General features: G+C 41.7%; 1 protein-coding gene across 1 annotated transcript in view; it reads right to left on the reverse strand.

Moving 5' to 3' along the window:
* Positions 1–19,620, reverse strand: part of LOC146860319 (tropomodulin-3-like) — a 331,475-nt gene that overhangs the window by 220,974 nt on the left and 90,881 nt on the right. The window lies entirely within an intron of this gene.

Below are 19,620 nucleotides of genomic sequence, written 5' to 3' on the forward strand. Positions count from 1 at the left end.
CCACAATATAACCTGGGGTTACATTATTATATTTTATAAGTGATAACTTTCAATTGGGAGCAGTTAGGAATATAAAGTTTGGTGTCTAAAGAATTGTAATTTTAAACCCTCTTTGTGATAAATTTGATTTTAAAGTCCCCATTCTGAAAATGCTACTTTTAGAAAGTTGCCATTTTCTTGTCCTGAACCATTTGTTGCCTGTATCCTGGATCACATGATTAGGTGTAGCTGGCAGTCTGTCTTTGTGTACAGTTCCCAGACAGTGCGACAAAGGGGGAATAGGTGTTGGCAAGATGGGCCATTTCTGCATTGATACGGGGGTAGCGCTGTGACCTACCACACTGGCACATCACAAATGCTCTGCCTCAGCACACTTAATAAAGGTTTCACATTAGTCTTTTGTGTCCCCAGACAAATTTGTGCCATGGCAGGGAGTAAAAAAATTCCAAACATCTTTGGGGATGGAACCCTCTATACACTTCTCCCACTTCAAAGCTGGCACCAGGGATAAATAGTGGACCCTCCGACCCAACTTTTCATTACACCACTGGAACTATGGAAGACTCGGAAGGAGTGCTGTGCTGCTCTGCTGCAATAAGGACTGCTGATCTGCTGCCCGCTTCCTGAGTGAGAAGGACTGGATCTGCACCTTGAATCCAGGACGACCAGTGCGACTCCACAGGCTAGTTGGCTGGCCTCCTCATCGGAGCTTCAGGGACAGAAAATGCTCCAACCACCTTGAACCCTGCATATGGACTCTGCTTGCTGGGAGCCCTGCACCCTAAATGGTGCCACCCCAGCCCTGGACTTTTGGAAGTGGGCCTGAAGGTGCACTGCCAGCCCAGTTGTTGTACTAGTAGAACAGACGCAGCATGACATATCTTCTTGCAGCTCCGCACTGGAACTGCTGCTGCGCAATACATCCTCGATGTGGAACTATGCAAAACTCTGCAACCAGGATTTGAAGTGCTTTGTTTAGCCTAAGCTTGTGACTTTGTCCCAGTATGGCGCAACCAGATAATTACTGTTGGCGCTTTGTGCTTTTAAGCACTTTTTGTTTCCCGAAGTCTTTGAAATTACATATCTCCGTTTATAAGGACTGGATTTTTGTTGCTTTGGTGTCAAATAATTTATTAAATTTTACTCTATTCTTCTAAAATTGGTGTGGAATTTTTCGTGCTGTGTTTTCACTTTATTACTGTTTGTGTGCTTCATAAATACTTTACACATTGCCTTTAAGTTAAGCATTACTGTTTTGTACCAAGCTACAAGAGGATTGTGCACAGGTTAATTTAGGGTTTGCTTGTGTTACACCCAGACAAAGAATTGTGTTTGTTGCTCGAGTAGGGTTTCACCCCCTTCAACCAGTAAACCAATTTCCTACAACGATCAATAAACAGTTCACAGAGCAACTAGTCAAAAAGCACAATTTCATATACCCCTAAACACCCTTGGACTTCTATTACAGCACCGTATTTGCCTGATCTTTTCCTGCCATCTTTAAAAGTCGCCCTACCACTTTCGACACATTGATAAAGACAATGCTTTGCTCCCTCTTTTGCAGTAAGGACACACCAGAAGAAAGAGTTCAAGGTTTTCCAGGCAATTCAGGAGACAAACACATGCTTCCTCCTTAGCTTTTCCCCCTTTCATTAAGTTCTTTGAAGCTTTACTTTGCATCCAAACAATACACTCTTCATCTGTTTGGGGGGTCCCATTAAGTGCTACACCCAGGTTGCCAAACATTGGTTGCAATGAAAATGTCTTGTCATACAAAATTTATATTCTGTACCAACCCAATTCCAATCAAAGGGACGGACTAGATTAACATTTTTTGAAAAGATTATATTTGTTTGATGCAGGACCACCCTATAGTACTCCAAGATTCACAGGATTAAAGTCCTGACTCGGCATCTCCAAGCTCTTGTCCGAATGTCTACTTTTAGGGGTGGCATAAAATTAATAATTCAAGAGAAGTTGGGTCAACCACCCATTAGCCTTGCTTTGTTGAAGTGGCATACACATTCTGGTTCAGGGCACAGCAAAGCAATGGGTCACCCCCTTCCAAGCATTGCTTTGTTGGCAGCGTAAGTCAAATTTTGAATCAACAGGTCTGGACCATCAGGCATAGCGAGTGACAGCATTTAAAACAATCATTTACAATGCAATCGGTCTCACATTTGTGAGTGTTAGGGCTACTGGTGTTGCAAATTAAAATGTGCTTTACCCATGTATTTTGGTTTGTAGTAGAGTGGATATATGTGGTGTAGAGTGGAATGGGTTGGATGGTAGTTTTTAGTTGTGAAATTGTGCTTGGGGGCATTGTGTGTTGTGTAGTTGATTTGTGTTCTTGGTTGGTTATTAAAATGGATGTGAATGGATCACAACAATCCTGCAGGGCAAGGGTGGCACTATTTATTTTATGTCACTAAAAAAGGCAGCTAGGGATGAAGGAAGTGGGAATGACAAAAAAGAGCACATTTTGAGCAGTAATTAGGATGAATTGCTACTGCGAAAAACATTTGTCCATAAAGATGACAAAATTGTGCTTAAAAGACAAAAGCAGTGATAACTTTTTTATAAGGCTAAAAGAAAACAGTACACGAAACATTTTTAGCCCATACTTAAAATGCTAACAACTAAACTACAAGTCCCAGAATGCAGTGTGTGTTGCTTAATGTGGCTTCCCTGAAGAATCCCACTGCTCAACTTAAAAATAGCATGAGGTATGTGTGCTGTACATAGGCTTGGGTGGTAAACTCTACTCCGTGGGCAGAGTTCACACCACTCTATGCTCCTCTGGTTCGGCAAACCGTGTCGACGTCACGAGGCGGAGTTTATCAGCGCCCGTCCCAAAATTGCCCACAATCACAGGATGTGTTGAGCAGACACAAGTTTTAGTTTTTTTCACATTGGTATTTTTTTAAACCAGCTGTTGTCATTAAGTAGAGATGGGTTTCTATGGCTTCTTTCGAAAGAATGTTACACTTTCATGCTTCCTGAGGGTTTAAACCTTATTCCGTGCCATTCTTCCCATGTTCTTGAGGTGTGGATGCCAGGGAAGGTCCCTGCTCTCCACCGGGATTCTGAGAGGTGCAGCAGCATGGTACGATGGGCAGAAGAGCATGGATAAGGATGAGAAGGAGTGGCTAGCGCTGGAGCAACAGGCGTCTCCAGCCGTGTAACTATGCATGCAAGTGAGGATAAGCAGCAAAGCAGAGGACACTTTGTGAATGTGAGGAGGACACGTAAAGAATTGGCGGGCAAAGGGGTCATGGGCAAAGTGCAGGTGCAAATGAGTGTGAAGGGAGCTTAAATGTTACCTTAGGCTTATATGCGCTAGGGTTGTGGGGTGCATGGAGAGAGGGTACTAGTGTTCCCCTATCTCGGAGAGGAATTTCAGACACCCCTTTTCCTGCACCCCTTGAAGAGACTGCATACATTCTCTCCACCACATCAAATTGTGTGAACTAAACAGGTGTGTGCCTGCCTGTCAGACTTTGGAGGCCATGTGTTCAATAAATTAGAAACCCCACACCCTCTACGAGGCACTGAAGAACTCCCTTTGTGACCAGGGTGCAGTTATCCCATCATAACTTAGGCTGTGCAGTGCCTCGTTCTCTACATAACTCTACTACAGTGCCCTGTGGTAGAGAACAGAGCCGCTGCATGAGGTATGTGTCAAAGAAAAGGGAGAGGCATAGAATACATTAGTGGCATGTAGGAATTCAAAGGGATTGGTCCAGTTATTTTGGCATGGCCCACAATATGAGTGGAAAACCAGGTGTTTTACGGAGTATGCACATCTTGAATACCCTTCATGCTGCACTCCAACAAATGTAAAATTAAACGAAGAAAAAAAACCAGGAGCAGCAAAGGGAGGACAGGGATTCAAGCATGACTCTCCGAGGGAAAGGGTCAAAGTTCATCTACAGTGCTGTAGGCTGGAGGAGGGAAGAAGGAGAAACCAGAGAGGAGGGCAGGACCTGGGAGGGGAGAAATACTGAGCGAGGCATGCCTAGGAGTGTAGGAGGAAAGAGGGAGCAATAGTAATGGAGAGACTAGCGTTCGTATGTAGCCTATCGGCGGGAGGCAAGGATCCTGTGATTGAGGCCAAATCTCTGACAAATCTCCCGTGCCTGAAAAATGAAAGTGCGTCTGTAATGAAACCAGTGCTCATGTAAAGCGCTCTCATACCTGTGGGTCGAGTATGCGCTATTTAAAACTGCAACAAAAAAACACCTGGGACCACTTGGTGTATAACGCACACCTCCACACAAGTCACTGTTTGACACTGTGCTGCAATTAGCTAATGGAAACACAGCACATCTCCCACTTTAGCTGTACACTTGTCACTGCCTTGTCTAATCTTATTTAATCCAACTCTCACATGGGCTGCTCGAACTCCACTGGCATGCTTATTGGGGAATATCGACGTTCTCGGTGCCAAAGCGAACAGAAAACAATACTATTTTAGAGTCTGAGGCGCTTCCTTATTAGCCCGGCCAAAACAAGATGGAAGGGACTCAGTAAATAAATAACTCAGTAAATAAATAACATACCTGCTGTTTGTAAAAGTGCAGTGGTCAGCCACTCCTTAAATTGAATGCGGATCTGCGCTAAAATAACATGAAAGGCGCGGGTGATAAACAGCACGCAAGCCAAGTCAATTAACAGCATGCAAACACAGTGAAAGTGGATGCATAAAATAAACAAGCCAGGATAGGATGGCAGCGGATTGCCAGCGCCCCTCCTCTTTCACACAGACTCGCGGTCTGATAAAGGGAAACGTGCATTTGCGTTAGGAGGGTCTGGGAGGGCTTATAACATGAAGCTGAAGGGGGAAGCAATCAAAAGGAGTAGTGCGGCGTTGCGGAGGAAAACAGTAGTTAGACGCCGCTGCTTCCGGAGTACACGGAAGCCAGTATCCGATCAACAGCAAGTAAAAAGCCAGCTAACAGGAGACATGCCAACTTTAAACAAACAGCAGGAGAAATTACCGGGAGTTTCACATAACATATAGGTTACTTGATGTCTCGGAGAGGCAGTGCATGCGCTATCTACTGCAAGACCTAAAAATATATCTGGGGCAGTCCGAATTGGGAAGCACTCGCAGGCAACAGGGACAGGTGTGTTTATTTCTTCATGTTGTGCAGCTCAGGTGACCACATGAAGTGCCACCATAAAAATCAGCTTGTATAGATCCTTAGCTTATTCTACCAATCATCTACTCATTTCCTTTTAGGGAATGGAGGGGGACAAAATAGGGCATGGCACAGTAGCAACATACTACCTGAGAGAAGAGAAGCGAAAGTCCTACCTCAAAGAGTAAAGCACAAGAAAGCTATAAATGGTCTGCACTGTGGCATAGGCATGCCTGTACACACTAGCCAACTGAACCAGAAAAAGTATGCTAGTCCAGATGAAAGGGAGCAGTGCGGGCGATGCATATTAAGGTGTTTGGAATGCCACTAAACTGTATCAAATTAGTGACTACATGTGACCGCTGTTGCAACATCACTGAGGGAGACCACAATGTAAACTGCTACCTACCACACCATTAGGAACTTCCAACAATCACTGTGCATGTGGGCCTACACTTGGCAAACCATTATGATAAGACCCTCATCTTTTCCTGGAGGTAGCATGGGAATAAGGCAATGGGCAGAAGTCATGGCCATCCTGCATGGGAGTCTGCCCCTCGTGCTTTGTCCATGCTTATATTTCAGCGGCTTAAAGCTACAACAGAATCACAATAGAAGACTGCTGCAACAAAGCTTTGACATTCTGAGTAGGGCGACCAGGATAACAGTGTCAAAGGGTATTGTCTCTGCACAAGATCCAGAAACTTGTAGCCTATCACCTCAGCATGGACCTTTCTCACAAAGACTTTGAGGTACAAAGCCAGTAAATACTCTCAATTCTGTATCTAGTGAACACAACCATGCCCTACATTAGACAATACTACTGCCTGGGCAGTTGAACAGGAGTTTTTGTTGTGTCTAATCAAATTCAGCATGTTTTGGGGAGTGGTAATACTTTACGCCCCATATGTTAACCCCTTGTCTGAATGCCTGTATTCACACTTAGCCAGTTCACTATCGATGCAGCTGATCTCTTCTAAGCATTGCTTTTAACACTGGCAGAGGGGCATGTCAGGTGTCCTCGGATACGCCCACAGTTAAGTCTTGCTCAGCAGATCTCACTGCACCACATTATCACTGTTGCTTGGTATTGCTGGCTCAGCTGCATTAAGCGGGCATGCAGACTGCTGAACTGTTTTAGTAATCCTTTGTAGAAGCCAGTTAGTCACCCTGTGGGCAACTTTGTCCACGTCTCTTAGGGGGCAGCTTACTCTCCTTAGGAAAAATATTTATTTTCTTGCCGCTGTTTTACTGAACAACTTTAATGGGGAAAAATCCTTAGTTCATTTTAAACCTCACTTTTTAAAACTCATGCTCCACTGTCAGAATTTTACTCGAAAATGTTTTAGACAAGTGTATACATCTACCCTATTAATTCCATGCATGCATTTACTACCTCACACTAGAGATTTTTATACGTTTTTACCTGTGCTCTGAATGCATGCTGACTGCCGTTCCCCGTGCCCCGCCTGTCCTATGCCCAGAATGACATTTGCCTGCCCAGTGACTGCCTTGTACGTACAAAAAACACTGGCATTAGGAACAGGACATGGACCGTGGCGATATCCTGTACAGGGCAGGTCATGTTCTGTGGCTACTGAATGTCACGCTCTTTGTTCAATGCCCCAAGCACGTGAAGATATGCTTGAAACATTTTAGAGTTTCATTATTTTATATATATGGCAATGCATCACAGTGCCCCAAGTTCCATACAATAAGCACGACATAGTTGCCAGTTAAACAGAGGCAAAGCTGATAGGTCTGGCCTTGTCAATCTTGCAGTGTTTAGGTTTTGAAACCTACAATAGAAGTAAATATCATAATGAGTAAAAATACTGGCATCTAATTGTGGGTGTGCATGTTGCCAAAAAGGATTTAAAAAAATGAACCGTTGTAAGGGTAAATAAAAAAAATACATGAAATGAAAGCAGAAGACCTATCAGCTTTGGCTCTGACATGGGCTATTAATGCTAGACAAATAAGCACATGTGCGCGTGTGGAAGGCGGTCACTCACAGTGAAGAGAGCCAATGACTGAGGTGGGCTGACCCACTGCCCCTTATGTAGGCTGTGGTGGGGTGAAGCAAAATGTGAGGCACTTAATAGACCAATGAATAAAGAAGACGGACTGAAAGCCCCTCTATGTGCATGTACAAACATGAAGATGCCAAAATAGCTAGAGCAGTCTCTAGGCCAGATTAAAAAATCGTGAATACAATACTACAAGCCTATCCAATATATTTGGCTTTAATGTCCTAATGCACAAAGGAAGCTTTTGTGCACACAGGTGTTTTAGTGCACCATAACATTAAAGCCTGGCATAACAGCTTTCCCATTTCTTATAATAAATATTTTCCAGGCCTTGCCCTTCATATGTTTGGGTCAAGATAACGTCTGTCTCATTGTAGATCACCTTAGGTTGCTTTTGATGATTGCCTGTGCTGCCTTGAAAGCCAGATCTGCTGCTACAGAAGCAGAGGGAAAGCTTTGTTTGAAGTACCCTTACTTGTTAGATGACAAAGGAGAAAGGCGTTTCTAATGGAATTCACAACAAGGGGTAGAATAAAAGTGTAATTAATTTTAATTATTTTTGCTACTAAAAAAAATAAAAAAATAAAATTGTATTTACCCATGCAATGGCCCGGTAGCTCCCAAGAATTACTACTACTGGATCCTCACTCCTCAGGGCAGCTAGCAGGCCTACCCTAGCACACAAAGATACTGCTAGTAACTGGCTATGTTGAAATGGGTTATAAATTATTGCAAACGGACACGTGTGCACAAGCATGCATGAGCAATCACGGGTCGCCATCTGTTACCACTTTGTTCAACTTCATTATAAAAAACATTCCAAGATGGCGACCTGTGCTTGTACATTACGGTGTTGCAGTCAGCTCGAAATGCTACTTGTTATACTTTATGACAAAAAGCATTCCCTGGCGGCCGCATGTACTTGAGCATGCATCTGTAGGTGTGCGCGCATCCACGTGGCTATCTTTCAATGTTTTTTTCCATAAATTTTAACAAAAGAATTCCAGGGCGACAGTCCATGCTTTCACACACGAGGACGCACGTTTGGACATCCTGTAATATTTTTACCATTCGACCAAATTCATTAATCTAGCAAGACACCAGAACTGTTGTTTGAAACATGTTGGCCATCTTGGAAAGCCACAAGTATAAAAGAGGAAGCAAAGCACTGGCAAAACGAATAACTATGTAGCCAGCGCCAGGTACTGGATATGTCAATGAATTTTATTGTCATGACGGGATGGGTTAGTTCAGTATTGTATGAAAAATATTTTTTGCCAACCGCAAAACATCTTAGGCTACACACTATGGACAGTAATACAATCTACTTATGCAACGTGAATACCTGGGCTTTAGGAAGAAGTTCTCTATTTTTAATCGATTCTTTAAAAGCATGTTTTGTAGGTTAGTATTTGTGTTGGCATCTACCGTCTACAATGTTCAAGTAATAATGTGCAGTTGAAGTGATAGGATATTTGCTTTATTCAGGCTTTATTAGCGGTATGCCAATAGGGAATGGTTTAACTGAATAGAGGGCTTAATCTCTCCATGTGATTGTCATGATTCAGTAATAAATAACGAATTTAGACTGGAGAATTTAATTTCCAATACTTCTTATTGGTTGAAATACATTATTTATGGAATAACGTCCTTTCCATGAATATAAGAATATAATTAATTCGTGGGTATCACATCACTTTACATTACTGCCAATCATGCTATACCAAAAGCCCAAAAATCAAGGAACATACAATACCATCAGCTGATCTGTAGGTCTTTATTTTCTAAGATTACGGTGCACAAGTGAAATCACCAAATACGATTTCTCAATGTTTGATTTGGTGTGCCTGTAGAGTTAAGAGACTGAGTGACTTCCAAACATATCAGACACCCCACGATATATTTTCTATGTAATTTCTATTCACCATCTTCGGCGCATATTTTAATGAAATGGAAGCAAACTTTACCTTTTATATTTGCATTTAATTATTTTAATAAGGCAAAATCATTAAAATGTTTATCCAAAGTCAGAGCAGTCTTCTTAAGAAGATCTTTAAAAACCCCTATCGAAACAGCAGCAGGAGCGAGTCTTAAATTTGCTCCACAGCAAAACCTCTTACTCCCAATCAAGTGTGTGCATTCCATACTTCGCCGTTAGCACACATGTTTTGCACCCAGAAAAGACAATATTTCAATATGGCGATTTAGCCTTTACCCTTGGATATGCCAATCAGTGGAGGCGAATATCAAAGTATGTAAATTAAGATAAATCATCCATAAATCGCGCAGGTATACACACTGCATTATGGATGCAATCTAAAGGAAGAGGCAGAATGTAAAGCACAATCTGCAAGCTTGCTATATGCCCCAATGATACCAAATTTAGAAGTTCATGCATAGTTAAAACAAGCATTAAAAATGCAATAGGTCTCGCCTTTTATAAAGTTAAAGCCATTTGCTTTGCTATATAGTACCATTAGCAAACCAAATGGCTTTAACTTAAAGGCGAGACCTATTGCATTTTCAATGCTTGTTATATTGTTCTTGCTATCACAACCTTCTTAATGTTGTTGTACTGTAAATACAGCTTCTACATTCTTGAATCATAGAAAAGGAGAAAGTTGACTCAACCCCTCGCCAGAGCCCCGACCTACATGATACATGCATTTATGGGCAACAGGACCTGAACCAACTAAGCTATGCTACCGTCTTACTGTACACTTGGTCGTTAGATTTTGGACGTTGTTAGTTTTGACACCCTGGTTTATTAATAACCAAAGCATACTGGACGGACCGCATTACCTGTGTCCACAGAGGCTGCGTGCTTTGTGTGTAGAATCATCACAAACCATACCTTGGCCAGGTAAGCGCCCGGTGTCTGTCTGCCCCCCCCCCCATGTCGGCTGCAAGTGTGCCCCACCGTCCTGCCAGGGTCCCGCCAGTTGGGTCAATACTCTGCCGATCGCCTCAACGAAAACAAAGGTCTTCTTGGCAGCTGACGCTCGCCTGAGCTATGGAATGCGCTGTCAGCAACCGGAGGCGTGTTTTAGAGGCCGGGGCGTGACTTGTAGAAACAATGGAAACTCTCCTACCTGTAGTATTATTAAGGTGAGCACACGTGCTAAGTTGTGGTATCGCTGACATGTCAAAGGCGTGCCTTACGGGTCCTTACAAGTAGTAAGTGGACTTTGTAAGAATGTGTGATAATTTACAAATGATGCGTCACTTATTCTTCTATAGTCTTCGGATTGTTTAGTAATATCTTTCATTATTACCCCAAATGCACTCCGCCCTATTTATCAACTCTAGAATGTTGAAAGGCCGACATGGCCTCTCAGGGCTCGTTTACTAGTGAAATGTAGATGGGCCATATCACAAAGCAAGCCCTGAAAGTGTAACTTAAAACAGTATCTGCCACATTTTAGGCTGGCGAGTGTCTCTAGTTCATGAGAGCTGTCAGAGTCGTATTTTACCACATTTAAGAGTGAAAAATAATCATTTTAAAGACATGCACGGCTTTTGGCTGGAAATGTAGCAGCATGTATTGACGCCTCTAAAGTAAACACCAGAGCATAACATACACAAGGCGTCATACCGATACAACTGGAACATAAATGGCGCAGTAGAATAAAACAGGCAAAAAAATAATGCAGCACAACAACCACAGTAAACTTCAACAACACAAGGCAATAATGCAGCAGCATAAACAACTATATCCCCACCATGACAATTGTCGTGCAGGCATTCTTGTCACACATTACCACTTCTAGAAGTCTGTTCTTATGACTCATTTGTAAAATGTGTTTGCAACAAGCAATACCTTACCACCATAGACACAAAAATGGTTTGTGATGTGACCTCTTGTTATATGAGGAACAGCAAACCTGTGAGAAGTGCTAATAACCAGGCACCGTTGTGGGGGAAACTACAAATGTACGCTCATTTGTACATCTCATCTAGAAAGTATTTACAGTCTACGCTGGACTGTACAGTGAAATTACATGATGGCAATAAATATTTATTTATATAGTGCTGTTGTTAAGTGGTCTTATTCTGTGGTGTGCCTCTATTGCATAGTGTGAAAGTCTGGCCCACTTAAACGTAAACACATGAATTATCTGGTACATGAGGCAAAAACAGACTTCCAGCGCCTTGAAACGGCCAATAAGGCAGCATGAGTGACATAGAAATACATTACAGTGCATATCTCCTACACTGGTCCGCGTTCATTGTTAATGGTTAACAGGCGTCTGATGGATCCACAACTTTGTGTGGCATTGACTTAATCTCATGAGGTGAATTGTGCAAACAGCTTGCAAAAGAGATTGTTATCTCAGATCCTGTTCAACCCCCCTGCCCCCACCAACCACTGACTGACTGAACAAGCTGGCTGTGATTTTGATCTTTTGGTACCTATGTTTCTATACTGTTAATTGGAAAATATTAAATACACAATTTAAAAAATAATGTTACGCCTTCATAAGTCCCGACTCTTAAACACACACCACTTGGTTTGAGCGCAGTAGTTGAACCATACTTAAAACGGCAGCGGGAGCATGGAAAGTGCCGTGGGCTCAAAGTCGGGATGGCTGAAGGTGAGCAGGTGACAACCTTAGAACTGAGGGCAGGAGGAGGGAGCCATTGTCACTCTCGCATAGAGGCGGTTTATCAATCATTGGCAAAGGGAAGGATTGCCAAAAAACACATGAACTGACCTGCTGCGGACCCTTACTTTGCGTACTCTGTTGTCTGTACCCATGAAGGGTGATCACAAACTCCTACAAAGGACCTGTATGCAATGAAATGGTGGTCGACTCACATTCCATACATTTGAGAGACCGTCTGCAGTCCTGGTTTTCAACCAACAGCACTTTGAATGATATCACTTTCAATTTCACTGACCTGGTCAGATCTACAACCCTAAACATCAGCCCTGGCTGGATCTGTAAGCGGCCCCTCGGACTGTGTCACGGATCGTATGCAAAAACTACACGGCGTTTTCAAAGCACCTTCACTCAGAGCTAGGGGCACCTCTTTATGAAAAGGGGACCTTCTGTATTCAAGTCAATTCTGTCTTGAATCACTCCTAAGAAACACTAAGCAACGTATGCAGTTACGCACAAAATGATAGAGTAATTGTCGCAACGTGATTTACTGGAAGAAAGAAAAAAAACAAACAAACAGGAAGTCCATTCGAATACAAAAAGCCCACAGTTACTGGAGCCGTTACTCACAAAGGAAAGCTGCACATGTGTACAGCAGATTCCGTAACATCAGTAAACTGAGAGTACATTACTGACAACGTTCTTTTTTAGTAAACCATAAATATATTAATGCTTCTAAATTTAAAAGGTGACTCATAAGTGAAACAAGCGCGGCCAAACCTAAACAAGGCAGCGTGACGAGTTGCCATGACAATGGAAAGCACACGTTTGGACAAAGAAAATGCGCGCGTGTGCACAGCCCTACGCTAATGAAAGTAAACAAAGATGGTGTCGGGCTGTCCACATGCGCGTGCATTTGTTTGTCAGTACGCGTGCATGTTTAGCGTGGTGGATTGCGAGAGCAGCCATCTTTGTCCATCTGGACGTGCGTGCATTCAGCTTTGGCTGAATCGATTACAAAAGGTCCTCTTCATGCCGAGAGCAGCGCATGCGCTGCTTTCGGCAGACGAGACCTAAAGTAGCATCGCTAGACCACCCCCCCCCCAAAAAAAATAATAAAATAAAATAAAGGAGTAAGACAAATTTCAAGAGCAATATACAGCAAACACATCATAGATACAATGTGAAGCATGGTTGGTTTATAGACCGCAAAACAAAATTACAAGACCATATCTGAGGTGTACAAATTGCTACATGGCAAAAAAAGATGCCTAAATATAAACGCTTCATACCACTATCCTCAAGCGCAGCCCACAGCTGCAGAAATGGCTATCGTTTAAAGGGCCAATCCCAAGCACTACTAAAAAAATGCTAACAGCCAACAAAAACTCTGCATTACACATGTGCAAATTATCAGTTGATGGTCTGTGCAGCTTCCTGTGTGCAAAATAAAGCAGAAACAATGCAGTTGTTATATATTCTATGGTTTATTTAGTATCTAATGTAATAAGATTCTTATCGGATAGAGACTCTGCCAAACATCTGCAGAGATTGAAAACAATGATTTCTCCTTCCAAGTATCCTCACAACATGGGTTCAACATCACCAGGGGCTAAAAAGTTGATTCTAACCATTTCGAGTTTGGGAGAGCAACCCTTCTGCAGTAGGACTGCAAAAGACAGAAGTATAAAAGCATTCATTTACAGAGGTAACTGACTCTTATTAAAACTGCTCACAATTTTTTTATTGACTTAATAAACAACGAAAAGCTAGAACTCAAAATAGCTTCTGAACCGGATGTATTAAAAAACGTAAGCCATAGTTTTTTTTGAAGATCTGAGAAGCTACAAACACTCGACCTACTGAAGTTGAAGAAGCACACCAGCAGCTATCCATGAGGTTTGATGCTTTAATTATGCTACGGAGGCAGCAGTTGTGCCAGCGAGGGGATATCTTTGGAGTTAATTTGTATGATCAACTATTTTGAACTTCCGTGGCAAAAGATGACACAAATACAAACGTTACCTCAAGGTTGTTGGCCTTGGGCAATTGAAACAACATTGGGAAGTCATTAAGGGTCCTATCTGTCCATCAGCTGGTCCACATCTGCACAATTAGAGAACATTAACCCAGAATAACAAGAGATCAGAGAAAACGATATGCTGTAGAACAGAAATAATCTTCTAAACCAGACATAAACCAGCCACCCTTAGCTAAGAGTCTACTTATCTACTTGCAACTAATTGTATAGGTTTTGCTACAGCAAAAAGCTGCAAATATTTACACCTAATATTTCGAAAAATATCAATCCAGGCCAAGAGGAAGGGACTGAATTTGAAAAGCACACCTTGGAAAAATGTACTTTTATGGACATTTATTCAACCAACTATGAAAATGATTTACCTTATCACACGCAGTATATAAACTGATATTAAAGGCATACGACCACTGATCAATTTCACAGCACCAAATTTATTATTAAAAACATTCGTTTTGCAATTTCCAACAAACTGAAACCGTACAATGTACTTTCTGATCGCCCTCCAACCAGAAATGCAAGATTTACTACTAGTGCTAATATTGTACTTAATGAACAAGTTTTTTAGAGCCCTTCTCAGTGCAACATAGCTCATACAGTCTAATAAGATATTGAGCACATTTTCAGTTCGCTTCTTAGAGCACAGGCCGATAACACCATTCCCCCGCAGGAACAGTTAAGACTTTCAAGCACATCTCTGTATTATGTGCCCCTCTCCCCACCCGCCTTTGCTTGATACGTGGGAGAGTACAACCTTAAGATTATTCACCTACATGCTAGAAACCTTATTTCACTATTGGATCCAACTGTCTTGATCACATATATATGTGTCAGTTAGTAAAAGCTTTCTCTTGCTTTAATTTATCGTCCAAACCCTCCTTTAGTTGGCAAGATCTTTGAATCCCTGCAAGTCCAACTCCGCCTTCCATCCCTCCAACTCCAGTAAACAGAGTTCAAATAACAAGGGCACTGTTTACACCGGTTATGTACAGGGCTTACAAAGGCCATAGGGGCAATGGCTCAGGTTCAGCCAACTCCGAATAAATCTATAGGATTAGGTGAATTGTAGTCTAGCTGGTAAATAATTTGTTTTCGCGGGCATAGTTGCTAGATGTGAAAGAAGACAGCTTCAGAACTCCCTGAAAATAGTCCGACGCCAAAGCAGCGCTCACCTGCTGCTCACTGCCCTGTTCCGGCGGAGTGTTGCAGACTGTTCTTAAGAAATGATTTTGTAGTTGCCATTTTTTAGGCTTGCAGCCCTCCATAATTCAGTGCTAATTGTTTTGTTATGGCGATCTTTCAAACATTACACGAAAATACTTTTAAAACGCACTTGGAGATTTGCATCTAAAAAGCATCGGTTTCTAGTCAGAAAGCTCTCATTTTGGCTTCATTTCAACAGTGTTGGTTAGTATATTGTTTGCGATCATACCCCTCTATGTGCTGCCTAATGTCGAAACGGAATGTGTTCCAGCACACAGGATGCAACAGCAGTTTCCTTGCTTTGTGTTATTTAGAGCTGCATTGTTCTTTTATGGGCAGCCTAATTTATTTTTTTAATGAATTGCCAACTCGAGTAAAATCCTATTTACTTCGGAGGTAATACCAAACAGATACCAATATCCAACCTCAATAATTCGCAAATCAGTTTTGAAAGTTTTAACGCTCGATAAAGTGCCCTCATCATAGCATTGCTTAGACAAATAATCTAGGACTAATTTAACAAGCATTTGCAATGCATTGGTCTCGCCTTTGGGACCTTATATGTATTTAGCAATGCAGCATATTAGCCTGGGTGCTGAACATCTACTGTTCTTTAAAATGGAGGGAGAGTAAACACCAAACTGCGTGACTTGCCAGGTATGGGAATACATGTAGAGAAATCTTGCCTTTCAGCGGGGAATGGTATAGTTCAACGCTCTGTTTTTTAATATAAAATCAGGGCCTTTGGTGGTCATATCACTAAAAATACAAGATTTGAAAAAAATATTGTCTACGGGTTCTCGTGGAAAACCATTTCTATGGAATGGAATCTAGAGAATGCTACAGTGATTCTGTTATTTACTGACCTCTGCTGGTCTTTTTCTATCAAGAAAGTTAAATAGAGGCAGTTGCCAGAAAAATACAAAAAAGAAAGCCCTCAGCAGGAAGCAATTCTGGTATATTAATGACCTCTACTGGTAGTTTTCTATCAAACAAGGTTTTATGACACGAGATGTCGTAATAAAGCTTATACAACAACAACATAAGACTATAGGCACCTCCCTAAATTGTCCCTTGGACACTTTTATACTTTCTAAATTTCCCCTGGCTGTATCAAATCCATCTCTACTTAAAGGTGACACACTCCTCGTGAACATTCTCTCTATTTTAGTCCCAACGTGATCTGGTTCTCTCGAGACTACCAATAGTTCTCTCTGCTCCTCTCTATAGTTGCCACGAGAACTTTTACTGCACTGCAACCAATGTCGCTATCAACCTCTGCTCCTCTATAAGATTCCCTTTTACATTCACTGTTGCTTCTGTCCATTCACTGGTGCTTCTGTCCAGTTACCCTCCTGCTGCTGCTATGGAGTGCTCCTGCATTTGTGAGAGAATGAGCGATTGGCATTGTAAATGACAATGCCTTTTATTTATGTGTTTTGAAAACATACAAGTGGGGCATAAACACGTACTTTGTACTTGTAGTCCTTGCTTACGAGAAGCAAGGCTGTCAGTAAAAGAGGCGCAGTTACTGCCAGCCTTGCTTTTCCTAAGCAACGACTATAAGTACAAAGTACGTGTTTACGCATCGCATGCAGTTGTTTAAAAACATAAATAAAATGCATTGTCATTTACAATGTTAATAGTTTGTGTAACGTGCTGTGTTTACATTTAAACAAATGCATTGAAAACAATAGCTTAAGACTCTTATGCAAACAAAAAGTCCAGTGTGAACGAACGGTTCTTAAGAGAAGTGCTATTTTTTGGGTTGGGGTGCTGATGGTGAGATTTCAGTGAGTGATCTGGTACATCGCAATGTGAAATATTTTTTGTGAGCCTGAGCAAAAAAACAAACAAAAATTACCTATGCGGAAAAAATTTACAGTATTTGTTAATTAACTTTGCAGAATATTTTGAGTGAAGTATGAATGTTTTGAAGACAAAGTAAAATGCACACAAAGTAAATTGGATACAATTAAACATAGTTAAATGTCTCAAATAAGAGCATCATTTGAAGAGTGTCATTGCCTTCATAGTTTCAATCACAGTGGTATAGTTTTAATGATTGTTTTGGTCAAGTATGGTTTTGTCCCTTAGGGACAAATAAACATTGAAAGATGAACTTATATTTGTTAAAAAGCTTTCTCATACCAAACTCATTCATTCATTCACCTCCAAAGGAAACCATTGAGATGAATGTATGTAAAGAAATGGCTAATTGAATATGCCACCATTTGATAACACTCAAGAACTTAGATGCTGCATATTTTGCAGCAGAAAAGTGTGAAATGAATTTGTAATCCTGCAGTTTATTTATTTTTTATACCTTTGCCTTCTAAAAAAAAACGATCTTAGCAATGCAATCGATATTATGATATAATAAAGATTGATTGCTTTAATGATATTGCATAGTTTTCATGTTTATTTATCATAATCAACATGGCCTTTATTTCAAGTGTCAAACAGCCGTTTTGGCAGAAAATAGACATTTTACTGCTGTGGCTAATTATTTTCGCAATGGAAAGGACTTATGACACTGAAATAACGTCTATGCCGTTGAAGTTCGCCGAATGAGTGGATCTGTGTATGCAGGCAATGCACCCTGTAGACTGCGGACATGCAGCCAAATGGAAAGCAATTTGAAACCTTGGCAGCTGTATAGAGCCTGACTATACAGGGACATCCAGTAATGACATGAGGCACTGCACCCTCAAACATTTAACGGGATATCCAACCACAGCCTTAAAACTCAAGGAATGAATCCTTTTTGCAGTGACACGTTTTATAGGAATTTGAAAAGAGAGGAGCAGCACTTTATGCAGCTAATTAATAAAGAGAGCTAAGTCCCATTACAAGACAGTAGTACAGGAAATGGCGTCTGCAGGAAGCACAATACTCTGTGGAAAATTTGCATTCCCACAATCCTTTGCTACACAGCAGCCACGGTTTCATTTTCGCATGATTACATTCTTTAAGAGTATATTGTGTGATCATTTTGTTTTCAGCTGTTTATTATTTATATTTGAGAACGTTTAAGGTGCATTTCTACCCCCATAACATTGGTGTGATCTAAGTTTTATTTTAAAGTTTTTTGTACCAAAAACATTATTTTTTCTTTGTTCACTGTACTCCGTGTGAAAGTGAACGGGGAAATACTTTGTTAAATATTTGGAGGATTCCTGTGGGGATCCGAGAACTGCCCTTCCGTTTAAAGCCGGACAGGAAGAGAGCACGTCATAGTGTGCGCGCCCGCGCTCCCCCTTTCATTCTGAGAAGCTGTGACCTTCGACCATCAGCGCCAGAAGAAAGTGCGGAGTAAAGGGTCCAGTAGCCTTGGAAGGATACAAAAGACGACATGATCGTCATGAGAAGGGACTAACAAGCCTTAAACCAAATCGGAAGGCAGCATTAACAACCTAAGCCAATGTAAAAGATGGGCGGAGAGTGGGCGGAGCTTCCATGAAGCTTCCACACTATGGTGTATACTGCATGTCTCGAAGAGACAGCGTAAACGCTGCCTAGGTGAGACCTAAAAAGGGAATCTGCACCAATGTGATATTAGAATTTTTTGTGTGCACGGGTTGCGCATGCTTCGGTCTCCTCCACCACTAAAAAGAATAACGACTGGAGTTAACCAGCTTCTCTCCCAAAGAGTGCAGCCTGATCAGGTGTATAGGTTGAGGTATGAAGAACAGCATCTACAGAAACTAGCTGAAAGGCAGGAGAATGGATAGTTATTTTAGTAACTGAAGCAGAACCGTTCTTATGGAAAACAACCATGATGATGCAAGATGCATCGCAACAGTCATCTATAGATAGAAAAAAAGACATCTTTGAAATCAACAAGCGAGTACAACCTTGCTGATCAGCCACATAACCGCATCGGTGGGCAGTCAAAGAATCGTGCAGCACAGGATATTCATCCACACTGAAATGAGCTGCACACATGCCCACTCCATGCAGAAGAATAAGGTGGAGAAGTTAAGATGGAAGACTAAATAAAACTTTTTTGCTGAGAATTCTTGTATCGATTGTTAAGTGGAATTATATTCTGTTTTAAAAAATGTTTTATGTCATACAAAACTTTTTTAAACTGTCTAATGAGTGCCTTTAGCAAGGTTTGGAAGTCAGCTGCCAGTCTGAACCAGTGTCTTGGAAACACTTGCGGGTCCCAGGCTTCCAATATAATTGATATAGTAAAGTACTATATACTTTATTTGTGCCTTTCCGAGACTGGTCACTGCTTTCTTTTTAGGTCTCGCCTGACCCAGCGCATGCTGGTCTGGCGAGACATTTTGTGAGGGCTCCAAAAAGTGCTACCAGGCCAGCCTAGAGCTACAGTGCATGTGCGCGGGCGCGTCGCAATTTACCGCGATTACTTTCTCTTTCGCGGCCGCTTTGATGTTTGATTGCGATCACTTTCGCGGCCGCATGGCCGCTTTGATGTTCTCCGTGAGGCTTCAATAGCAGCAGTTAAAACAAGCATTGGCATAGCCAATAGGTCTCGCTTTTGGGACCTTATAAGTGTTTAGTTATGCAACTGTTGCATGGCTAAACACTTATAAGGTCCCAAAGGCGAGACCTTTTGGCTATGCCAATGC

This window comes from Triturus cristatus, chromosome 3_1, assembly GCF_964204655.1.
Source record: "Triturus cristatus chromosome 3_1, aTriCri1.1, whole genome shotgun sequence".
NCBI lineage: Eukaryota > Metazoa > Chordata > Amphibia > Caudata > Salamandridae > Triturus > Triturus cristatus.